Source organism: Lissotriton vulgaris, chromosome 1_1 (assembly GCF_964263255.1).
Source record: "Lissotriton vulgaris chromosome 1_1, aLisVul1.2, whole genome shotgun sequence".
NCBI lineage: Eukaryota > Metazoa > Chordata > Amphibia > Caudata > Salamandridae > Lissotriton > Lissotriton vulgaris.
The window spans coordinates 145774852-145796388 of NC_141685.1; positions in this window are offsets into that span (position 1 = coordinate 145774852).

Sequence of the window (21537 nt, forward strand, 5' to 3'; positions counted from 1 at the left end):
TCCCTCCGGGGTGTTAACTACCGTGACCAGCTGGCGCCGTCGCGCTCCCTTCATGAGGTTTGCCAGTACCGAACTTGGCCGCTCCCCTTCGCCATATACCCTGGCAGTGGAGTATTTGCTCATGTGTTGGACCTCCCTGTCCACTTCATCATTATACTCCGCTAGTAGGGTTTTAATCTCGTCTCCCACAGTGTCGTCCGCTGCGCTACACTGCCTGCGCTCCAACTGATCCAGTTGTCTCTCAAGGTCCGTCAACCTCCGCCGAATGGATTTAAGTATGCCCGAGTGCTTTGACATGGCAACACCTCGGATATAGACCTTGAAGGCCTCCCACACTACCTGGAAGCTCTCGACCGAGCCTATGTTGTGTTCGAAAAATGTTCCTATGGCCTCAGCAAGTTCTCCCCTAAACACAGGGTCTAGTAGAGAATTAGGCGGGAACCACCACGTAAATGGCGGCACAGACCTACCTGGCACGCACATTTCCTGCAAGACTGGTGAGTGATCAGACAATGTTCTAGGAAAGACCCTGCAGTCTTTTATTCGGCCTATTAGGGAGGAGGAAGCGAGCCAGTAGTCTATCCTAGTGTGGATATTGTGATATGCAGAGTATTGCGTGTACCCGCCCTGATGTGGATTCCGTGAGCGCCAGATATCCCCCAATCCCAGGCAAGTTATCGCACTTTGGAGTTCTAGTGCAGCGGCTGTGGGCCTGCGAGCAGGGCCAGCCGACCGGTCTAGGGTCGGGTCCAGAACAAGGTTAAAATCGCCCCCCCAAAGTAGCAGGCTACTCTGAGCAGCTCGCTTAATCTTGGCAGTGAGGGTCTTGAAAAACTCCGGCGAGTCAAAGTTCGGACCGTAGGTGTTTACCACCATGACGTCCACGGCAGGACCGTGACACCTACAAATCACAAATCTACCATCAGTATCCTTCTCCAGTGTTTGTATCTTCAGTTTGGATTTGGGGTTCACCCATGGCAAAACTCCTCTGGAGCTAGAGGTAAATCCTGCTGCCGAGACGTTGCCATCTAGCCCCCTGGTTCTAAGCATGTGGCTGTATGCAGGGAGATGTGTTTCCTGGAGCAGGGTTATATCTATGTGCTGGCGTTGCAGATAGCTGAGGACCTTTCTGACTTTGCGGTGGTCATTAAGGCTACGAACATTCCAGGTGATGGCTGTTAGTCCAGGCTTATGTACACCCCCATTACCAGTATCAGTGTCAGCCATCGCGCCATACGGCAGTGTATGTGTGTAGCTGTTGTGTAGAAGCGCAAGCTAAGGACATAAAATGCAAAATCAGGCTGGGCAAGGCCTCAACAGGCATGTAAAAAACTCCTCCTAAGTGAAACAGAACAATCAGTGGTTGCAGTGAATCCAGTGTGTCCTCACTAAATAAGCAAGGGTAGTCCCTCCCCCTAGCTCCCCCTCCCCCTGCCCCTAGCTGACCAACCCCAACTCGGCCATTAACTCCCCCCAGAGCCCCTCCAACCCCTCCCACAGCAGACCTACCCCAATTTGGCATAGCATGTAAATGTCTCCCTCCCAGTACTCCCCCAAGAAACTCAAGGAAACCCAAAGGGGAACCAAAAGTGCTCACAGCGCAGGGGCCGAGGTTGCCAGGTGTATCAATCCCAACTTCGACTATTCCCTGCGCACAAATCTCCTTCGTCACCAACACCAGAATTAAGCGTCCCAACGCTAGCGGTCATGGTATCAAGCAGTTACAATAGCTAATATTACAGTTGGTGCCCACACCGCCAAAGGTGTCCCAAATCAAGTTCGGCACAAGATCTATGCCCGCTGCATTACACAAGCAGCAGTTTATCAATCGCAAACAGCTTACCTATGGCTGTAATAGGAAGATCAAAACAGTCTCACCAGCAGGACAAATCTTCAGGACCCTCACAGTCCCCCCTCAGGGACTCAGACGCCACGCACGTAGGTGCGTAGATGGGCCGCGCAGCGGGATCGCGCTCCCTATCCAAAACAGGGCAACTAATAAACTGTCAAATCTCAGTGCAGAGTAGAGTTCCTAGTTAATGTAGAGAACTTAGTCCTGTTTATTCAGCTGGCTGCCGTCTTCCTCCCCGTCATTCTGGCTCCTGGGGCTGCCACTATTTTCCTTTGTCCATACTTTCAAAGCCTTGTGGAGGTCCTTCGGGTCCGTGAAGATATGCGAATAGCCCTGCCGATTGATTCTTAATTTTGCTGGATACAGCATGGCGTAATCAAGTCCGAGGTCCCTGAGCTGCTGCTTATAAGGGGCAAAGTGCCTTCGTTCTTCTTGTACCTTCGCAGTGAAATCCGGATACAAGGAGATGTCAGACCCCTCAAATTGCAGCATCTTCTTTTCCCGTGCTATCCGCAGGGCCGTGTCTCTGTCCCTGTAATTTAGTAGCTTGGCGATGATCGGCCTCGGGGGGGGCCCCCGGCCTCAGACGCGGGCCCACCGAGCGGTGCGCCCTCTCTACTATGAACATCGGCGAAAATGCGTCAGCTCCCAGAAGCGAGGTCAAGAGCTTCTCGACAAACAGCTCCATCTTTCCTGTTTGGGTGGTCTCCGACACTTCCGTAATGCGTATGTTCGATCTGCGAGAGCGGGCATCTAAGTCCTCCGATTTTTCTTGGATTACTTGCAGGATCCTATCATGCTGCTTGCGAACTCTGTCTTGTTCCGTTTGTGCTTCCTCCACCTCCGTTATGCGTCTTTCCGCCATGTCCAAGCGCTCCGCATGCTTATCCACTCTTTCAGACATGCGGTCCATTCGATAGGAGAGCGCATCGATCTTAGAGCCCAGAGAGGCCATGCTGTCCTGTAGGCCCTTTTCCATCGTTACCAACAGGGCTTTAATGTCAGCATAAAAATAGCTTTCCGCCCCCCCAGACTGTGGAACAGACTCCATTTCTGGCGCTTCTGGGGCCCTAGCGCGGCGCTGTTCGAAGGGCAGCTTGGTTTGGGTTTTGTCCCCCTTACCCATGCTGTAGCTGGTTCGCAGGGCAGCTCCAGACGGGATCAGCCAAAGCGTCTTCACGTCAAGTAGTTAGGTCTTGGTAAGTCCGTCTTGTCCCCTGTCTCTGAGTTATCAGGTCAACTCAGGCCCAAGGACACAGCCCGTCCACACCTCTAGGGCCGTCTGCGCCGCTGTTGCGAAGAGTCAGAGCGCTCCCCCGCTGCACTCCTAAGGCTCCGCCAGGGCTCACCACCACACAGCCGCCAGGGCAGGCTACCCGTCCCGCCCAGGGTTGTATAACGCAGCCTTATCTTCAACTGCACAGCAGGAATAAATTTCACAAAGCGGGCTCTCCAGGCAGCAGTCAGCCACAAGTGTCCAGGGAGCCCCGCGTAGTAGTTTCCAGGGACCTACGCCACCATCAGGCATGCCACAAGCACCGCAGTGCGCGATCACCAAGTCCTGCAATGCCGAGGGGGGCGCCACGTGTCTCCTCCAGGCAGGGGGAGGCCGAGGGAGCTCCGGGCACTCAGTCCCAACGGCCGCTGATCCTGACTCTGAATGGGCGCGTGTGTGATCCAGAGGGGACTCCCCACTGCAGCGGGACAGATCCGCGCAAGCAGCGCTATCTCCTCTTGCCTCCCTTCAGCACCGCGGTGAGGATTCTCGCACTCCCCCAGTCACCGCCGCCCCACCGGGCAAAAGTCCAGTCCGGCAGCCGCACGTCAGGGCACGCACGTTGGACTACGTGCAAAATCCAGGCCGGGGAGGAGCGGCCCTGTGGAACGGCTCTCGCCGGCAGTAGCTCTGCGCGTTGCCGCGTCACCGATTCAACTTGCAGCCGGCAGCGGAGGGCAGTAGCAGTGTAGTCACACCTCGTAGTCCCCTTCAGGCTTCGTGGGGCAGGATTATTGAAGGATTATATCGGCGTTGTCACGGAGCTCTGAGATCAGGCATCCGCCATGAGCGCTGGCAAGCTCCGCCCCCTTCTACACCAGCAACACTAGGAAAACAATAGTCCAGGCCTTAATTACTTCTCACCTGGATTATGCTAACGGCCGCTATCTCGGACTCACTTCGGGTCTGAGCCATAGACTACAAATAGTTCAGAAAGCCACTGTTCGGCTAGTCTGTGGCATCTCTCACCGAGAAAATATATCACCTTCCCTGCGGAGGCTGCACTGGCTGCCGATCCATAAAAGGGCAGAGTTTAAAGTGTTGACTCTGGCACATCGGGCAATAAAAGGACGCAGATCTGCCTATCTTTCGTCCTGTCTCCGTCCCTATAGCAATGTTAGAAACCTTTGTTCCAATTCTAAGTTATTGCTGACCACACCCAGATTTAAAAAAGTTCGCTCTGGGGGCAGAACTTTCCAGGTGTGTGCCTCTTCTCAATGGAACAAACCTTCTATCTCCCTCCGTAAAATCCAGGAGGAGTTACCTTTCCGTAAAGCACTTAAAACATTTCTCTTCTGCTAAATCCTTCTGGACTAGATCTAGTATTCTAAGCACCAGCGCCGGGACACCCCGTTGGGGTAGCTGTGCGCTATACAAAATACACAAATATAAATATAAATATATAGTACCTTTTCTGATGATTGGGACTTTGAGACTGTTAATAATATGATGTCAGACTTTACAAATCATGAATACTTAGAAGGTTCATCAGATTATTAACAAATGTATTGTTATAATCACTATGGTCATCATTTCTTGCACAAATCTGCAAATCCTAGAAATGTATTAATGTATAACCAATGGGAACATTGTCCTACGCCACCAAAGGGTAGCTCAAAAACATTTTTTAGAAAATGTCCGTACTTTTCAGGGTTCAATGTATCCAATCCGGAATCATTTTACTTTAAAAATGTAAACAAAAACAGGAATGAAAAATATGTTGACAAATACGAAGCAAATTTATTCTACAGCCTTTTATGCTCAACTGTCTTCACTAGGTTTTGAATCTTGGAAAGACAACATTGAGACAAAAAACTGTCTGGGGCACAAAATATTGACAAGTGCAGGGGATAGAAGCTTTATTTAGAGCCTGCATCATCCCTGAGCAAATTATGTTTTTGAATGACACTGTCTAAGAGACGTCTTGTCTTGGGTTAGCCAAGATAAAAGACTTGAACAATCCGTCTTTACCTACACCTACACCTGTTAGTGATAACACTTCAGAGGGGGGAGTCGACGTACATACTATTTTGCATCACAACAGAACAGATCCAGATTGGAATAAATGGTTTATCTGGCCCACAGACATAAAGAACTGACAAGATAGATTCCTGAATAAAACAAAGGGGTTCACATTCATTAGGCCAGAACCAAGATATGTTCAAAGACAGCATCCAGGAATAGTAACAACATACAGTGTAGGGAAACTTTGCCTTGATTGGCTACATAGATCTACACTTAAGGATGTGAAGCAACACTTATCTTTACTTAAAGATGGCGCTGATCTTAGGGAATTGTTGCTAGGACCAAGAACACCACGTCATAAACGTTTTATATATGCCGGTATCTTTGCTGCTTATAATGAAGCATGGAAAATTACGCAAGCAGAGATTGCAGAACGAATACAAGAAATTGATTGTATTAATTTAGAAAAATCTCTATCTGTGGTTGACAATGGGTTAACGACTCTATGGTCCAGGATATATTCTTTAGACAGAAAAGAGTCTTCTGACATAGACATCATGGAACAGGACTTGGTCATGTTGCAACATGGTCAGTCGCAATTACGTTCTATCATGCTATTAGGCTGGACATTGCAAAACCTTCATTCAGGTTATGTGCCTTGACGTTTAATCAATACTACGTCACTGTTTTCAGAATTCAATCTCACTGATAAACAGATCAAATTGGCACAAAGGGGAGCAGACAATACGGTGCTGAGCATTGAAAAACTGGAAAGATTGCTATTTACTGTAGCTGAAAGCCAGTTAAGGAATGGATTATACATTGGAACATTCACTCAGTCTGTTACAATTTTCCATTTTCAATATTGCCTACAACATATACCAGCAGGCACATATAAAAGGTTGGGTAAAGAATACATCAAGACATCCTGGGAATTGCCGTACACATACAGATGTTGGAGTGGGGGTCGTGAAGTATTTCTTAGTGGGGAAAATTGTGAAAATCCAATCCAATTTTTGGACAACTCTCGAATGGGAGTTACCTTACGTTGAATGATCGCAGCTGCTGTGGCATGTTGCCAGGAATACCATATCTAGTAACTGTGTCAGCCAGGGTCACTTGCTGTATGCAAGTATTGTTTCCTAAAACCAAGACAGCCGGGAGTCGCCACTTTGGCCTTCACTGAACATCTCTTCTATACAAATTGATACTTTAAGCAGAATGAAAGCCATTCAATGAAAGCCATTCCTTTGCAAAAAACAGTGCCACTGACCCCGGCCAAAGAAACCTATGATCTGCAAAGCGTAAGGACTTCTGCAGAGTTACATGCCTTCTTAACTACACATTGCCCTATACATTTCTCAGAAATGTTAAGTCGTATCTTAAACATGTATGATACGAGTGGTATTGTACATGTATTTAAGACCGTATTTTCTGGACTGTTAGCACCTTTTGAAGCAGTCCTGGTAATATTTCCAAACTTTGTGCACTCTGTGTTTGGCGGATTGCCTATCATTTTGGGACTCGCTGCAGGAATACTATTTTTGCTCCTATTGCTGCGATATGGCAAGTCATTTCACAAACGACACCTAGTTCTCCATGGAGACATATCTACTGGCGATGAAGTGTCGTCAGCGCATCGTCCAAATTTTGGGACTACCTCGTCTAAGAGAATTAAATACCACATGGTTTCTGTCATTCAGACCAATTTGGCAAGATTGCATCCTACCTGTTCTACGCTGCCTGCTATGCGGAGAAGAATGCGTGTTAGACACATGTCTCACACTCCCATCAGTCATGCCAACGGATGTTGATACTTTGCTTGAACCAGTAACAGCCCATGCACTGTGTTGTCCCCAGCGGCTACCGATTCTGATGACGGCATTCATTGAGATCTCACAGACGCAAAAAGCTACTGCTGTAATTCATGAATGTTTATCTTGTGTTCTGATTAACTTGGCCATATTATATTTGTCAATCTGTAACTTGGAAGATGTTTTTCTTTTATAAAACCAAATAAAGTTTGTTGATAATAATCACTAGGTGATTCATTTACAGGGTAGCATGGTATCCCTCACACTAACTCCAGGAGTCACAGTCCACACAATGGACATGCTTTGTTCCCCCTACTTCCAACCTTACATGTACCCCTAATCACCTGCCCAAACCTCTCCCTGCTGATGCCAATGTGGTCCTGAGTCATCCCACAGACCATATTTTTGGCCGCTTTGAAACTGCCCATACAATAAAAATGCTGCAGTTGTAAATACATATCAACTTCCATTTGTTGTGTTTGAAACATTTTATTTGAATAATAAAACCTAATAAACATAAGCTGATTATTAAAGCAAAACAAAACATCAGTTGCCATACACATAAGAGACAAAATTAGTACATAAAAATCAACTACTGTAACACAGCAAAGTTATGAAGAGCACAATTCCTAATTTCGGGCAATCTTTAAAGTTCAACAATAGAAACGTTCATAAAGTTCAAAATCACGTGCCCAAACCTCTCCCTGCTGATGCCAATGTGGTCCTCCGTCATCCCACAGACCATATTTTTGGCCGCTTTGAAACTGCTCATACAATAAAAAATGCTGCAGTTGTAAATACATATCAACTACCATTTGTTGTGTTTGAAACATTTTATTGAATAATAAAACCTAATAAACATAAGCTGATTATTAAAGCAAAACAAAACATCAGGTGCCATACACATAAGAGACAAAAGTAGTACATAAAAATCAACATACTGTAACACAGCAAAGTTATGTAGAGCACAATTCCTAATTTCGGCCAATCTTTAAAGTTCAACAATAGAAACGTTCATAAAGAACAGGAAAGGTAACACAGAAGGTGGGATACAGTGATTTCATTAATGTAATGCTTCCTACATATAGAAAAACAAATACTAATTATTTTGCTTAAGCAATAAAGTCCTCACATTAAAATACTAAGAGAAATATATTGAACAATTAACATTTCATATGTAATTAGAATTCAATTTGAATAGTGTAACCTCCTCAGCATTTTTTGACTCATGATTACAACCTGAATGCTTTCTGGAAAGGAACCGCCTCATGGGGTTCAAAATCACATCTTTTCCAACAATAGGATTCAAATGATGAACTTGAATTTCAATTCAATTTATTTATTTAGGCCACTTTGGAGATCAAAATACTGACGCCAGTTCCTGGTTTCTCTTATATCATTTAGCTTTCTCACTAAAACAAGCACAATATTGATTTGAAAGAGGTGATTATTGTAGTCATACGCACTGGGGTTAGTTTAGAAAAGACCAATTCCTTAATCTTTTGAAATAATACTTGGAAAAGTTTATGTTCAATAATTTCAGATAACTTACTGATAAAGATATCAGAAAAAAATCCCCAAATTTCTTATACCTTGTGGTATCAAAAATATGCTAGAATTAACATTCTAGTTATATTTGTGATGATCAACTTTCTGTTATTTTAACAAATTTTGTCAGTGCACAGAGTATTTTCCCTACATAGATCACATTTCATGCAATGGTCTGTGCTTGAACGTACAATGAAGGGGTAAAAATGCATTTCTACCACAATCAAGAAACCCTTGGGTCTCTGAGGATTACTGTTGCAAATGAAGACCTAGCTAAGATGAAATATCCCTTTAAAAGGACAATTTCCCTCACCCACCATAGTTGGCATGCTTCCTTTTTGGGAATCTCCTTGCACCATGAAACAACCCCCTCACTGAGAGGGAGGAGTTCAGGCATATTTTGTTATAGAGAAAGGTATACTAAATACCACAATAATGAGCTCAGGGTAGTGGGGGCAGCAGAGTGAAAGTTAAAACTTGCTAAAGGGTATGTGGTTTCCATTATTTGTACACCCCTGGGCCAGAATTAAAAATAGGACACTGTGGGAGAAATATATATGCACTGTTAGAGTCAACAAGAGGTCAACATGTTTCAGCCTATTAACCCTCCAAATAGGTGTTTGCAGCATTCTTCAGGACTTAATCAAAAGTTCTGCCGCTCAATGTACTCAATCAATAACAAGCATTGTCATAGCCAATAGGTCTCGCCTTTGGGACCTTATAAGTGCTTAGCCATGCATATTCAGTAACAATGTGAAATAATTACTATTAAAAAAAAGAAGACTATAAAGTAACTAAGCTAGACGTGACTTTATAACTGGTTAATCAAGCGTTTCTGGAGGTTTAGTATATATAAACAACTCCTTTTTTCTATGGTGTGTCATATAAAGTTGATGCTTTAAATTTTGGTAAGAGTACACAACGTCAAAAAATTCAATACTGCTTTTATATTAATATACCTTTGAAAGCTTGAAGTGAAAGACAATTCTAAGTGGCATTTGGTTATGAGTAGGCGCTAATGACTATTTCCGGATGACAATGTAATTAGCATTTTTGTATAAGATGTGTTAAAAGTATGGGTGGGGAAAATGGCTATTTTGGCCAAAGGCTGCCCTTTCTATATGCATGCCAGTTTTAATTTGTAAACAGAATCACAATTTGTTATGTGGTACACTGTAATATTAGAGGAATCTGTTTTACCCTTCTGATAAGCAAGGGATGACGATGAACCGTCTTTTTCGTCCCTGGTTTTAAATGGATTCAGGTTGGAACAGAAGAGGTGTTGGTTGACTTTACCTCAGAAAATGGTTGTTTCCAGCATGCTGCTTTTATGCGACTTAAATCCCTTCAGAGGAAGAGGCGGCTGCATGCCTGCATATATGGCCAGATCAGTACTTGGCTGTTTCGGTTCTCCAATGGGGCTAGAATAGAAGCTGTTAAGGGCAGGGGCTTAGCTTCCCATTGGTGCAGCAGGTGCAGTGGCACCAGGTCCCAGATACCATAAAGGCCCACTGAACCCTGATAACTGCTGTTTGTCACAGTTCAAACAGAGGCCTGAGGGGCCCACAGAACAATTATTATTGCTGTTTTCCACAGTCCAAATAAACAGCAGAGGTCACATTTCCTTTTTTGCCTTGGGGCCCAACGCACACTGGCTAGGCCACTGGTTAAGGATGCAGTGGGGAAGAAGTGGCAAGAGAGGTGGATTATCTAAACAGCTCGACGATGACTTCATGCCTGGGTATTAAAGTATTCATTACAATTAAAGACTTAAGCAGCAATAGAAATCATAATATAGGAAGGCCTATGTACAAATGCAGATCGATTAGCGGCTGCCTTTAACTTTTCACTTATCACCTCTCCTAATTTACAGTTTTATATTAGATGCAGACATAAATCATGACCTATGAATATGTTTATCTATCTTTAGGTTCAAATGACCCATCTTTTCCATATGCAAGTATCAGACAGGTCGGAAACGCCTAATGGCTTTAAACTTGATAAAGCCACATTAATCACTGGTCTTGAAATACAAATGGCAGCATTAGGCACGCAGAGGAGTATTCTACGTAATCTCATTATGTTCAGGGTACGGGAGAGTATTTAGGGCATAAAGCACTTTGACAAAAACATTTCTGCCACCATAGAAATTCAATCTTCCTTGTCCTACCCTAGTATACAAGTAGTACCACATTCTTTGTATACCTGAATTAAATAGGCACACAAAATAGTACCGTATTCAAAGGCCCAGTTCAGAATTACATGGAAGGTGCACTGTCCCAGACTACACAACTGTGCCGTTTTCAGTGGGTGCTATCATCCCACACAGGGGGGAGCACACCAGATTATGCTGGAAAAAACATGTGGTGCCCCAATGTAGGCGCAGTTGTAAACCACCAGTCTGCTTACATAGTAAAGCGTCTGGCAGCTATTAAGTGAGTGTGACGGCGGGATCAGTAATCGGAAGCAAACGTGTTTTCTTAGCAGTGGTGTTTATTCGAGACAGTAGGTCATCAGTACATTTCTTTCTTAGGAATGTCTTTCTGGGGGACCTGCTTCGGTCCTGTCGGTTCCTCTGGCGTACTCCCTCCTCTTTCCTCCTGACGGGGCTCCTCCTCCTACCGCTGGGCTCCTCCGGAGGCTCCGTATTGCACACCCTCGCCGGTCACCAAGAAGTAAAACAGGAGAGAGGACACCGTCAGTGAATATGGCCACTTTCTTCGTTTGTAAAGGGAAGGGCGTGGGGGAGAAGTGCTAGTTTACAAAGAGTGCTCGACTAGGTAGTGAAAGTGCTCTGTGCCGGACCGTGTGGTTTTTAATCTAACAGCGCGAGTTAAGTTTACTTGATTCTCCTACCCTTCTTCTTCCACCACCCCAGGACCCTGGCACGTACCTCTGCTAGCCGTACACCTCCTGGTGCACGGCTGGGCGGCTCGTGGGGTTGGCCTCCTGGCTTCACAGCTCCCGTCTCTTCGTCCTCCGTTTCGGTTGGCGCTGTCTCCTGTCTTGGGCTGTCCGCTTCGTGCGTGGCTCCTGTCGGCTCGCGTCCTTCCTGTACGTCCTCTTCGCTGATCCACCTGGTGCAGCCTCTCCAGTCTGTTTCTGTAAATCCGCTTGATCCGTCGTCCTGCTCCGCTCCGCTCCGCCAACTCTCTCCTTCGCTCCTCTCCGCCTCGCTGCTTCCCGCCACTCCGCTCTCCGTCGTTCTGTCCGCTCCTCCGGTGAATAGACACACCTGGGGGCTGCTATGACCGCCTTTTTGAATGTCTGCAGGCTCCTCCTCCTCCATCAGGTCCGTCGTCCATTTAAAGGGACCCCATCCATCTTCTTCCTCCTCATCACAGCTGTAACGTTCTGTTGGTGTCCAACCAAGGGGAAGGTGAGCCTGTGGAGATAAGAGGGGGGGGTCGCACATCGTTAAAGCAGGCCCCCCTGTAGGGCGAGAACCCGTGCCCCCGCTACACACCTCCCCCCCTGGACACTTCCGCTCGGGAAGTGGATTGCGGGACAGGAAGTCCGCCCCGGTATTGTCAACCCCCCGTTTGTGGCATATTGTAAATACAAAGGGTTGCAGGGCGAGGAACCACCTCATGACCCTCGCATTGGACGATCTATTGCGAACCATCCAGAGAAGGGGAGCATGGTCAGTGTACAACCGGAATCGTCGCCCCTCCAGATAATAGGCCAGCTTGTCCACGGCCCACCTTATGGCCAAGCACTCCTTCTCAACAGTAGGGTATTTGAGTTCACGGGGGAACAATTTCCTGCTGATGAACAAGATTGGATGGTCACCACCGTCCGGGCCCTCCTGTGACAGCACTGCACCAATGCCGTAGTCGGAGGCATCGGTATGTAGAGAAAATGGCCGTGAGAAGTCCGGAGAAGTGAGCACCGGGGCCGAGGTAATTGCTCTTTTCAGTGCACCGAATGCGTTCAACATGTCAGGTGAGGGAGTTCTCAAGTCACACAATTTCACCCTGGTCTGTAGGGCATCCGTGAGCGGGGACGCCAAGTCCGCGAATCCCGGGATAAAGCGTCGGTAATAACCGATGAGACCCAGGAACGCTCTTAGCTCTCTTTTGTTTTGCGGAAAAGGGGTATCCATGATGGCTCTGACCTTTTCAATTTGTGGTTCGATCATACCATGACCGAGTACGTAACCCAGGTATTTGACCTTGTGGAACCCTAGCCTGGATTTCTTGGAGTTGATCTTTAACCCGGCCATGGTAAGGGTTTCGAATACCCTATTCAGATGGTTCAGGTGAGTGTGCCAATCCGGGCTGAAGACGACTATGTCATCCAGGTATGCGGATGTGAACGAAGAAAGGTTCTTCAGTACAGTGTTCATCAACCTTTGAAAGGTCGCAGGAGCCCCATGGAGTCCGAAGGGTAGGACTGTGAATTCGTATCTCCCGTTGACCGTAGTGAATGCTGTCTTATGTCTGTCCTCCTCTTTCCATGGCACCTGCCAATACCCTTTTGTGAGATCTATTGTGCTTATATACTTCGCTTCTCCCAATTTTTCAATTAGTTCATCTATTCGTGGAATGGGGTATGCGTCAAAAGTGGAGATTTCGTTTAGTGCACGGAAATCCATACAAAACCTCTTTGATCCATCAGGCTTCGGGATCAGTACTATGGGACTGGACCACTCGCTGTGGGAAGGTCTGATCACGCCGAGCTTCAACATCTCCTCCACTTCCTGCTGTATGCCTTTTCTCCTTGCCTCAGGAATCCTATAGGGTTTGATCTTCACTATCCGGCCGGGGATGGTGTTGATGCAGTGCTCTGCCAGGCTGGTTTTCCCCGGTATGTCGGAGAAGACATGGGAATGTTTTTGTAGAGTCGCTTCTAACCCTTTTCTCTCGGTCTCAGTTAAGTCCTCATTGATCACCAGGCTCTGCATGGTGTTGAGGGGGTTAGAACCAACAGGTTTCGCCAGATGTACCTCCGCCGGGGGTTTACCTAGCCATTTCTTCAGAATGTTTATGTGATACACTTGAGTGGAATGGGCACGTATCTTCAGTTTGTAGCTGGTGTTCCCGATGGTTTCAATGACTTTGTAGGGCCCACTCCACTCGGCTTTGAATTTGTGCGTGGAGGACGGCAATAGCACCAGGGCCCAATCCCCCACCGAGAGTTTTCTCCATCTCTTTCCTTTGTCGTAGGAGGTCTTTTGTCTGATTTGACTTTTCTCCAAATTTGCAAATGCCAAGTCCCGTAATTTGCCCAGTTTAGATTTAAGATTTCGTGCATACTCGAGGGTATTCAACACATCGTCGTGGGTTTCTCTTTCCCATGCCTCCTTGGTCATATCTAGGAGGGACCTTGGTTGTCGACCGTATAACAGCTCAAAAGATGAGAAGCCCAGGCTACTTTGCTTTTGTCCCCTAATAACATAGAGGGCAAGGGGGAGAATCTGATCCCACTCAGACCCGTTTACCTCTAACATCTTGCGAAGCGTAGTTTTCAATGTACGGTTATATCGTTCAACTAAGCCGTCTGTTTGAGGGTGGTATACGGCTGTTCTTATCTGGTGTATATTGAGCAGGTTACACACTTCCTTCATGAGTCTTGACACAAAGGGGGTCCCTTGATCTGTTAGGATCTCTTTCGGGAATCCTACCCGGGAAAACAACTCCAACATCCTGTCCGCCACGTTCTTTGTGGTAGTCGTCGTTAGCGGGAAGGCCTCTGGAAAACGGGTGGAATAATCCACGAGGACCAGGACGTATTGGTATCCTTTCCTGGTTTTTGGGAGAGGGCCAATGATGTCCATCCCTACTCTTTCGAAGGGCACTCCGATGATTGGAAGGGGTTGTAGGGGGACAGCAGGGGGACGAGTCATGTTGCGTTTCTGGCATATGTCGCACTCCTGGCAGTATACCATGGCATCTTTGTATATTCCGGGCCAGTAGAAGCATTGTAACAAGTTCTGGGTCGTTTTTTCTGCGCCAGTATGTCCTGCCACTAAATGGGAATGTGAATAGAATAGCACTTGGTCTCTGAAGGCCAAAGGGACTAGCAATTGTTCGGGGTCGCCTTCCTTCGCTTGTCTATAGAGCAGTTCATTCTTTATGTAGAGGCGTGGATACATGATGGGGAGTTGGTCTTGTGTCTGGTGGGCCCTCTCCCATGCATTCATCAAAGTAGCGTCATTTGCTTGGGCGAATTGAAAACTCCTATCTAAAACCCAAGGATCTGAGGACACCAGGGCAGGCGCGGGGACAAGTTTTGTTGATGGGAGTTTGCTTGCCGGAGAGGGTTTTAGACTCTGCTTGAACATCTCAAGGAAGGCAGGGTTGTCTGTTCCGATTATCAAGTCCTCGGGGAGTGATGACAAGACCCCAACCTTGACTCTAGAGGGCCTGCCATTCTGGGGTACCAAGGGAATCACTGCTACTGGATATGTCTTTACATCCCCATGGACACATCTTATGTATACCGATTCTCGGGGAACAATCTGTTGGGGTTGTACATGTTGTGCTTGGACTACCGACTGTCTACATCCTGAGTCAAGAAGCGCCTTTACAGGATGGTCGTTAATGCTGATACTCACTCTGTAAGCTTGTCCCATCTCTGCCGAGTATAGTACAGTCCGGGGAAGGTACCCGACCTCCATGGGTTCCTCTTCTTGCTTTCTGCGAGGACAGTGTCTGGCGATGTGCCCCCAGGTTCCACAGTCAAAGCACTGGGGTCCGCTGTGGGGTAGTGCCTCAGGTTTCCATGCTCTGGGTCTCCCCTGTTCCGGCACCCGTATGGTTCTCCTATCGGGTTTAACCACTGTTTTTTGTTTGTCTGAGTCCCCTACAAAGGGAGTTCTCTGGGGAGCTCTGGCAAAGGTGTTGGCCATCTCGACAGCTTGCTCGGTGGTCAGGTTAGGATGTTGCTTCAGCCACCGCTGAGTGGCAAAGGGTAGAGCCTCCAGGAATTGCTCCAGATAAATCCTATCCATGATTTCTTCTTTTGTACTATCAGTTGGTTGAAGCCATTTGTCCGCTGCCATCTTAAGCCGTACAAATAGAGTCTTAGGGGTCTCTCCTGGTATGCCCCTCTCCTTGCGGAACCTCAGTCTGTAGGCCTCTTTATCTAAGCCCAGATGGTCCAGTATTATTTTTTTAATGTCGGAGTACTGAGTGTCCCCCCTCGGGTTGGCCACCTGGTAGGCCGCCTGAGCCTCTCCTACTAGCAAGGGGGCCAAAAAGAATGGCCATTTGACTACAGGCCATCCACAGGCCCGTGCTGCTCTCTCAAAATTTAGGAGGAACGCATCTGGGTCCTCCCCAGGTTGGTATTTCTGAAGAGAGACCCCTCCTATTGAGTGTGGTGTTCCACCCACTGCTGCTGGGGCGATGGTAACAGGAGGGTCTAGGGCACGGGCGGTTACGGCAGCCTTGATGAGCTCTCTATCGGCTTCGGCGGCTCTCAGCTGTTGTTCCGCTATTTTCTCCAGTCTTTCCTGCCCATGCACGAGGGCTTGCACCACTGCTTCCATCTTCTCTATGCAGACGGACGGACTGCCCGCATTCTCCACCACTGTGACGGCGGGATCAGTAATCGGAAGCAAACGTGTTTTCTTAGCAGTGGTGTTTATTCGAGACAGTAGGTCATCAGTACATTTCTTTCTTAGGAATGTCTTTCTGGGGGACCTGCTTCGGTCCTGTCGGTTCCTCTGGCGTACTCCCTCCTCTTTCCTCCTGACGGGGCTCCTCCTCCTACCGCTGGGCTCCTCCGGAGGCTCCGTATTGCACACCCTCGCCGGTCACCAAGAAGTAAAACAGGAGAGAGGACACCGTCAGTGAATATGGCCACTTTCTTCGTTTGTAAAGGGAAGGGCGTGGGGGAGAAGTGCTAGTTTACAAAGAGTGCTCGACTAGGTAGTGAAAGTGCTCTGTGCCGGACCGTGTGGTTTTTAATCTAACAGCGCGAGTTAAGTTTACTTGATTCTCCTACCCTTCTTCTTCCACCACCCCAGGACCCTGGCACGTACCTCTGCTAGCCGTACACCTCCTGGTGCACGGCTGGGCGGCTCGTGGGGTTGGCCTCCTGGCTTCACAGCTCCCGTCTCTTCGTCCTCCGTTTCGGTTGGCGCTGTCTCCTGTCTTGGGCTGTCCGCTTCGTGCGTGGCTCCTGTCGGCTCGCGTCCTTCCTGTACGTCCTCTTCGCTGATCCACCTGGTGCAGCCTCTCCAGTCTGTTTCTGTAAATCCGCTTGATCCGTCGTCCTGCTCCGCTCCGCTCCGCCAACTCTCTCCTTCGCTCCTCTCCGCCTCGCTGCTTCCCGCCACTCCGCTCTCCGTCGTTCTGTCCGCTCCTCCGGTGAATAGACACACCTGGGGGCTGCTATGACCGCCTTTTTGAATGTCTGCAGGCTCCTCCTCCTCCATCAGGTCCGTCGTCCATTTAAAGGGACCCCATCCATCTTCTTCCTCCTCATCACAGCTGTAACGTTCTGTTGGTGTCCAACCAAGGGGAAGGTGAGCCTGTGGAGATAAGAGGGGGGGGTCGCACATCGTTAAAGCAGGCCCCCCTGTAGGGCGAGAACCCGTGCCCCCTCTACAGTGAGGTGGCACGTTTCCCCTGTAGGTGGTTGGGGTCTGTCACCATCCTGTCAGGTGGGGGGTATACAATCAGTGCGACTCCTGACTGCTTGTTTGCCTTTTCGCCCGTGTCAATAATACAGTGCAGTCCTTGGAGGAGTAGTCAATTTGTATTCATGAAAGACACTTGTGTTTCTCGGATGCGTAATCCCCAGATGATGCCTGAACTGTTCCCCAATGGGCTATTTGTACATCGTATTGAATTGTATGGTCTTATGAGGACTGTTAATAATAATAAAAAAGATTTAGTGAGTGTTTATTGCCCTCTATGTCACTCTACTTCTAAGCACCTAATACAGCTTGTACAGTGCTTACTGTCATCTGCTCACTTACATTATGCTTATTATGCTTAATATAAATAGTGCACAATTTAGGCGTTTGTGTCTGCCTACAACGTGGACCTGATACAAATAGCAGTACCTACAAGGTGGATGATACAATTCAACAAGAGTCTAAGATACTCCAGCGCAGATGACTTTGCATCAACATTACGGGGCATCAGTCTTGATGGCAAGCCAACTTAAAACTTATCAGTATTGTATACATTATTATCAGAGACTATACTTGCATCTTGGATACAACTTTACAACGGAATTTTATTAATTTGTGTACAGTTGTGTGTATACAATAAAACAACCTCCCCACCATAATTGATCTGTCTGTTCATCTTTTTGGGATCTGGAGTAGCATGCAACTCGCCGAAAAGCACTTGAAAACTTCATCAGGGGTAGCAAGCGTTATATAAATGCAAAACCTTTCCTCTTCTATCCCCCCACAATCTTTTTTAACCCAACTAACAGACCAACATGTCCAGCTCTACTATAAATTTTATATTTCCCTATACTAATTCACCACTAATCATTTTTGGATCCTAGAGTAGTGTGCTACTCGCCGAAAAAGCGCTTCAAAGTTCGTATGGGGTAGTAAGTGTTATGTAAATCTAAATACATTACAATTACTGTTTACATCGGGCTGCACTAACACGAGGATAGAAGTAGAGTGGGGATTAGAGTTTATCTGCCCAGAACAAAGCATACTACAGAAAGTGTGTGAACAGTCTATATGTTGTGCGCCTGGCAGAGAAAAACACAGCAGAGGTGGGAAGAAGGTAGGTAATCTGATGGTCAGACCTATGTGGAAAGAGGCAACCACTGTGGGCAAAAAAGAGGGCTTACACGGAGGACTACTTTGTTCGGATGGACAGCAAGAAAGGGAGGTCTGGAAGATAAGCCTGAAGCTCACTCATCCGGCAAGCAGAGGTGATGGCAAGCAAAAAAGCAATTCTTCTAAGGAGGTGAAGAGGACAATTATGTAGGCGCTCAAAAGGAGCACACATAAGATAAGTGAGGTCAACTCCCACTAGGGCATTACGAAAGGAGAAGGAGTAAAGAGATGAGTAATGCACTTCAGAAATCTGTTAACAATAGGATCGAAGGCCATGCTCAAGAGCTCGGGGTACCAGACTTGGGACTGATCGCGTTTGATCTTCTTCAGCAATCTTGGCAGAAGTGGTACAGGCACAACTCCACTCGCGACGGAAAGGGTAGCCGATCGAGAGCCGCCTTGGAAACTCTAACACGCAGAACTGCTGACATTGAGCATTCTCTTCGGTGGCGAATAGATCTAACCAAGGCTATCCCCACTACTGAAAGAGACCTAGCACGACCTTCGAGTGAAGATGCCATTTGTGATCCATCATGCACTGGCGGCTGAGTTTGTCCGTCCTTGCGTTCAGTGAACCTGTTAAGTGTTGAACCACCAGAGATATGCCCTGATGTTCCAGCTATGTCCAAAGGCGAAGAGCCTCTTGACATACGGTCCATGACCCCACCCTGCCCTGTTTGTTGCAGTACCACATGGCGGTGGTGTTGTCCGTGAACACCTGCACCACTCTTCCTTTGACAGAAAGAAGGAATGCCTTCAGTGCAAGATGAATTGCCCGGAGCTCCAGAGGGTTGATGTGGTGCCTGGACTCCGCCAGAGACCAGAGGTCTTTGATCTCCACCATTCCCATATGGCTGCCCCAACCCAGGAGTGACGCATCCGTCACTACTGTGAACTCAGGTTGGGGAAGGCAGAGGGATCTGCTGTTGACCCAATCCTGGTTCGTGAACCACCACTGCAACTGACTTGCAGTCCCCTCCGAAATCTGAACGTCATCGGAAAGATTCCCCTGGTGCTGCGCCCACTGAAACTTCAGGTCCCACTGCAGAGCACGTATATGCCATCTGGCATGATGCACCAGCAGGATGCAGGAGGCCATGAGGCCCAGCAGCCTCAGGGTCATTCTCACCGAACACCGGGATGGAGGCTGAAACATCGGTATCATAGCCCCAATATACTGGACTTGCTGCTAGGGAGGATAGACCCAAAACTGTGCTGTGTCCAGAACCGCTCCGATGAAAAGGAGCTTATCGGATGGAATCAGGTGCGACTTCAGCACGTTAACTGAGAACCCCAGCAAATGCAGGAAGTCCGTCGTAGTCTGGAGGTGGGAGCCTTCAACAGCCAGTCGTCGAGATAGGGGAAAAAAAAAGGGGGGAAAGGCTTTTCATCAGTATAGACACAGGTGCACAGCCCGTTTATACGCACTTCAGTGTAAAGATGATTGACTATTTAGGTGCAGAACGGTGAGTGGAGAAACCTTAAACCACTCCAATGAGTAGAAAAGCACTACCCCTATATGCACAAGAACAGATTACCGTTGCACTCAAGACAGTGTGTATAGTGTTAAGTAACACAAAATCAACATGTATATCACAAAATGGCAGAATTATCCAAACAAAGCACTCTCAATAAGTAGATCTTGGAGTCTTTAATGTGTTGAACAGCCAGCCGACACGTGTTTCATCGCATTTATGCGAATCCTCAGGGCTGAAAGGCTAAGATCCAGTCAAAAAGGTCGCTCAGCTGGTGATACTTCCAACCCAGCTGGGCCCTTGACCGTAGAAATTTCAAATGTGTAAATCGAAATAGTTTATTTATTTCTCGAAGTGTATCAAAAATTGTATATAAATCCGCTTGACAAATCCAAATTCATAGGTATTAATGGCACGTCTTTCCACAGTGCGTAGAATAAAGCCCCAATGGTAATAGGTAAGAATCGTGCACCGTGGTAATTAGTCCAAGTATTGTAGCTCCCAGCCTTGTCGAGCGGAGAACCGGCTTGTAGACGTCCGAATCCGACGGTCGTGTTCCTGTATGGACCTCTTTTTTCTCTCTCTTTTTTATCTAATCCAAAAAAATGTTTTTTTAGCTTCAAGTTCCGAATAAACTTAAAGAGATCAATCTTCAGTTTACAAATATCTCCCGTGTTATAAGGGTTAAAATTTAAACCCCTACTCAAGAGAGAAATCATGTCTGGAGTAAGTATTAGTTTGGAGAGATTAATGACCTGTACACCCTGATTCTCAATGCTCATTGGTTCTTGTTGGCCCCCGATCTCAACTTCCTTCGATAGTCTTCTGAGCTTCCTGCCCCTGCCTCGTCTGGTTTTTGCTCGGGCTGGTTTCTTGGGGGCACGTATCTGTTGCCCTTCCTTATGCGTAAAACCTCTTGAAAAAATGCTGGCATATTCTGTCTGTCTTGATTGTCTGAATCCCCTCCAGTAGTGTTAACAGAATTTAAAGAGGCGTTACTAGACGATAAGGAGGCAGGTTCTGAGCTAGTCTTATTTCTACCACTAGATTTGGAGCTATTTGGGATCATGGAGTCATATTTTTTATCAAACGTGAAAATTCTTCCACGTGCATAATCCAATTCGTCCCTCCTAAGTTGTCGAGCTTTCCTATTTTTGATATCCGATTGGTGTTTCAAAAGGATTTCATCCAAAATGGTGTAATTTTTGATTGTCGGTTCAGGCAAATTGAGATCCTTAATTTCTTGTTCCACAACGGCTATTTCCGCCTGTAACTTAGTAACCTTGCGTTCTGAACTGACAATCAGAATCTCCATAAGGGTAATGGAGTTGTTCGTGAGAGATTCCTCCCATTTAACCATGAGATCTGCATCCAAGTCGTCATATGTGGGAAATATTTGACCTCTCAAACCTCTCCTGTCCATACAGGAACACGACCGTCGGATTCGGACGTCTACAAGCCGGTTCTCCGCTCGACAAGGCTGGGAGCTACAATACTTGGACTAATTACCACGGTGCACGATTCTTACCTATTACCATTGGGGCTTTATTCTACGCACTGTGGAAAGACGTGCCATTAATACCTATGAATTTGGATTTGTCAAGCGGATTTATATACAATTTTTGATACACTTCGAGAAATAAATAAACTATTTCGATTTACACATTTGAAATTTCTACGGTCAAGGGCCCAGCTGGGTTGGAAGTATCACCAGCTGAGCGACCTTTTTGACTGGATCTTAGCCTTTCAGCCCTGAGGATTCGCATAAATGCGATGAAACACGTGTCGGCTGGCTGTTCAACACATTAAAGACTCCAAGATCTACTTATTGAGAGTGCTTTGTT